Source organism: Helianthus annuus, chromosome 8, assembly GCF_002127325.2.
Source record: "Helianthus annuus cultivar XRQ/B chromosome 8, HanXRQr2.0-SUNRISE, whole genome shotgun sequence".
NCBI lineage: Eukaryota > Viridiplantae > Streptophyta > Magnoliopsida > Asterales > Asteraceae > Helianthus > Helianthus annuus.
This window is the reverse complement of record NC_035440.2, coordinates 46,102,152-46,106,406: the sequence shown is the minus strand read 5'-3', so window position 1 is coordinate 46,106,406 and position 4,255 is coordinate 46,102,152.

Genomic DNA, 4,255 nt, shown 5'->3' with positions numbered 1-4,255 from the left:
ATGTGGCGTTTTCATTTGTAATAGTCAGATATTTTAGTGAGTTTAGTAGGTTTTCCAAGAAAGAGGCGGCTTGCTTGGAGGACAAGGCTTAGGGGCTATATATAGAGTACTAGACCTCATTTGTGAGGTGTGCATTTGTGAGCCACCACCCGGGGGAGCTCACCCGGGGTGGATCATTATCTTTTGTATTTGTTCATCACTTTCAATGAAATCATCCATTTTACAATCCTTAAAGTTTTATCTTTCTTGTTTATTATCGATTGTTTATGGCTCGAATCACCCGTCTCAATATTTTTACCGAACCGAGATTGAAATCGGATCGTTAGGGACCTACAAACACCAGGAGTGATTTATAACAACATAGAGACTTGCATATAACACTACATCAATAAAACAGTTATGTAACACGTATTTAACACTATCACACCATCTTCATCACAATTAAAACACTTTAAGTCACAATACAAAAACCCTAAAGCTAATAACCCAGTTATTTAGAACAATACAAGCATCAACAGGCACCATCGACCACCATAGACTGACTTAAAATCAAATCCCCAATAAAACACCTACCTGGTTTCGCTGTTACTGCTTGTCGCTTCCTCTTCAAACCCATAAGCTTGGTCGAACCTTTTTTTGGAATCCATAGTACACTCTTTAATTCTGGATTTTGCTATTTAACCTAAAAAAAACAACGCACATCAATGTTATATAAACCCCTGGATGTTAAAGGATGTAGATGACGAAGAATGTGTTTTTATTACGCTTAAAACACTTCTAGGTTTTTTGATGTTGATTATCTTCAAGGAATTCGGAGAATTGAAGTTGACGGGATGATCGCTGGTTTTTAGGAGAATGATGGGGGTTTTAGTTGTATGGGATACGGTTACCATATTTGAATCATATGAAAAGACACTATTACCCTTGAATTTTACAAAGCAGCCTACTAATTAAAACACAATTTACATTTTTATACCCTATTGATCTCAACCATTAGATTAAATATCTAATGGTTTAAAACACTTCCTACACTTCTCACACTTTAGAAACTTTGTACACTATCCCTACCCTATATATATATATATATATATATATATATATATATATATATATATATATATATATATATATATATATATTGTGTTTTACCAGCAAGCAGACTAATACCATTGTGTTTTAATAGTTTTAATTTAAATCATACAATCCATACAATGATTTTTGCCGGAGGATTTCTGGATTTCTTGACATTGTGTTTTACCGACAAACAGACTATTACCATTGACTATTAACTTGATTTTTTGTTTGATTTGCTAGAGGATTTCTTGACATTGTGGTTTACCAGCAAACAGACTAATACCATTGTGTTTTAATAGTTTATCATTGGATTAATTAGAGGATTTTTGTCGTTGTGTTTTATCAGTTACTGGTTTTCATCACAATGTGTTTTATTAGTTACTGGTTTCAGTTACTATTTCATCACAATGTGATTTATTGTTATTTTTGTATGATTTGCTGTTTTCAAATGTGAGGGATTAGAGAGAGAGAAAAATTGCGACATTTTTGGAGGTCGTTTTATGATTGGTAGTTATTTCCTTATTGAAAACAACTTAAATGACACATTTACCCCCAATTAATTAAATTAACCTATTTTAAAGACATGTATATTACAAAAATGCCATCAAAATGATCTTAACCATTAAACACACTCATCTGATGGCCCATATCGTTTCCTACACTTTCTAGGAAAAACACATTTTCCGTAGGATCCCTACTCTCTCTCCCTCTCTTTCTATATATATATATATATATATATATATATATATATATATGCTTGCAGCCATCTGTCAGCAATGCTTCTAGATAACGAATCGTTCATGCAAACTAGACACGAAACCTAACTCGAAATTCGTGGATTTTGGTTTAGTTTAAACGGATTCGAGATTCGGGTAAGTTTTATGTTGAACCTGCAAATATGTTCAGCTAAACAGGTCGGGTTTGTGTCAACATTGCCGGGTTGGCGGGCTGACCAGTTTAACCTATTTGTATTATGTTATATTTTTAAAATACGTTGTGTGTCATAAATTAAATTGAGTATGTATTTTATTACATAGTTATAACTTAAAAAGAGAAATTAACATAAGATTTTATAATATGCATTTGTGTTTTTTAGTTATATTTTAGTTTTAGTATACTAGTTTGAGTAAAAGAAAATTAGAATAAAAGACTCGGGTTGAATGGATCGTGCTAGAGTCAATTCGTGTTCGGGTTCGAACTACAGAAACATAATTTCATTATTTATTTATCTTTTTGTTTTATTTATATCAAGAAGACGGTTGTTTTATTTACTTTATGAACTTGAGAGTTCTATAATAATTTTCTTTGGAGAATTTCGTCATAATGTATAATATTCTTTGTTAATAACTCGAAAACATATTCTTTAGTCAAACTCGTAAAGTTCGCGGGCATTAGCACTAGTATAGAACTGATTACTGGTTTTGACTTTTGAATTTGGATTTTATTTTTAGAAATTATGTTTCTTAAACAACTATCTGGTGCTCAAAAACGTAAAAAAAGAACACCGGATGAAGCAATGAGAAAGTCTCAAGCCAGTGCGCTTTGAAGTTAATCGTCATTAAAATAAAATAGTACTTTAATATTGTTTTTTCTATGTTTATTGCTATAGTAATTAATGGTTTAAAAATTAGTTTATGTAATTCATTAGAACAAAGGGTCTTTTGCTTGCTCGACCAAGTCACTTAAATCGTGAGAGACATCTGACCGCTCTGTCAATGATGAAGAGAAGTCCAACGTTGCGGTGGTTATTGCTTAGGTACAACCGAAAGGAAGAAATCAGACAAGTTTGTTGTGGGGAACCGATTACTTGATTGCATCACTTGGGTTTAATAAGAAACACGCAAATTCAAGTGTGTGTGTGTGTGTATATATATATATATATATATATATATATATATAATAAACAAAACCATTGGGGGACACTTGTCACCCATTAGTTTAAGCCAAATCAGCAGCCATGTCAGCACACATGTGACATAGCTAAAAATCAAGGATTGGAGAACCTTCTTTTATACGTTTCTTAATCTCTCTCTCACATTCAATCATTAATCATCGTTCCTTCTCATTCAAAACCCTAATCTCTCTCTCTCTCTCTATGGCGAACACGGCAATTCGATCAACCTTCATCGGAGCTTAGGGTTTTCAAATCATCCTCTCAAAGATGACTCACACATCATCGTGAAGCAATTCTAAGCCGAACCATCTTCCTGAACGTCCTGAGGGTTTACAACTCTTTCTCTCCAAGGTGATTTTATCTTACATCGATCTGTTTCACCGATTTGATTTGATGTTTATCTTAGAATTATCTTCCTCTCCATCTTTTTTTTTGTTGAGAATATGGATTCTTAAGTCTGATTTTCGATTACAATACAATGGATTTTGCGGATCAGTGATACCAGTAGGTCAATCAAGATTGGTTCCGCTTCGAACCCGACGACATAGATGATCAGAGGTTTTTCGCTAATGGATTTGGTAATGATTTTCTAATTTTTATCTTTCTGTTCATGTAATTTAAACATTGATGTTTTAAGGTTGTTTGGTTTTTTCGATTCTGTATATCAATTTTTTCTTTATTTAACAATTTTCAATATTTTGACGTTTACTCTGTTTGGTGATTGAGATTGGATAAGATTGTTGTCACTTTTAAAATGGTTTATATTGTAATCTTATTTTCCATTTAGGTATAGATCGTAGAAAATCATTTGACTTTATTTGTTTGTTAGTGGATTAATTTAATGTGGATACATGTCAAGCAAAGGTAATCTAGATCTACAGCTTTTGTTTTTTGATAATTAGGTTCTTAATACAATAATGGAACCTTTAGCAGCTATTGTTCAAGCTAAATTGTCCATTTCAGGTTGCGTCAAGGGGATATTCATTCGTAATTAGCTTCTCAAAAGCACTAGCCCTTCATGAGGTCTGGCATTCACTTCAATGTCTATTTTTCGTGATATTTGGTAATAGACTAATAATAGTGTTGGTTTATAATAGAGAAGTTTATAATCTCTTTAAGCTGACCACCTAATTTTCTTATATTATTTATGATTAATTTTTGGCCTATCATCTATGGCTTCTACAACAGAGTATCTTACCCTTTTGTTCATGGGAAGTTTACCCATTATGTGTAAATACAAATGAATTCATTTATAAATCCATATTTTTTGTTAAATAAGGGTCAACT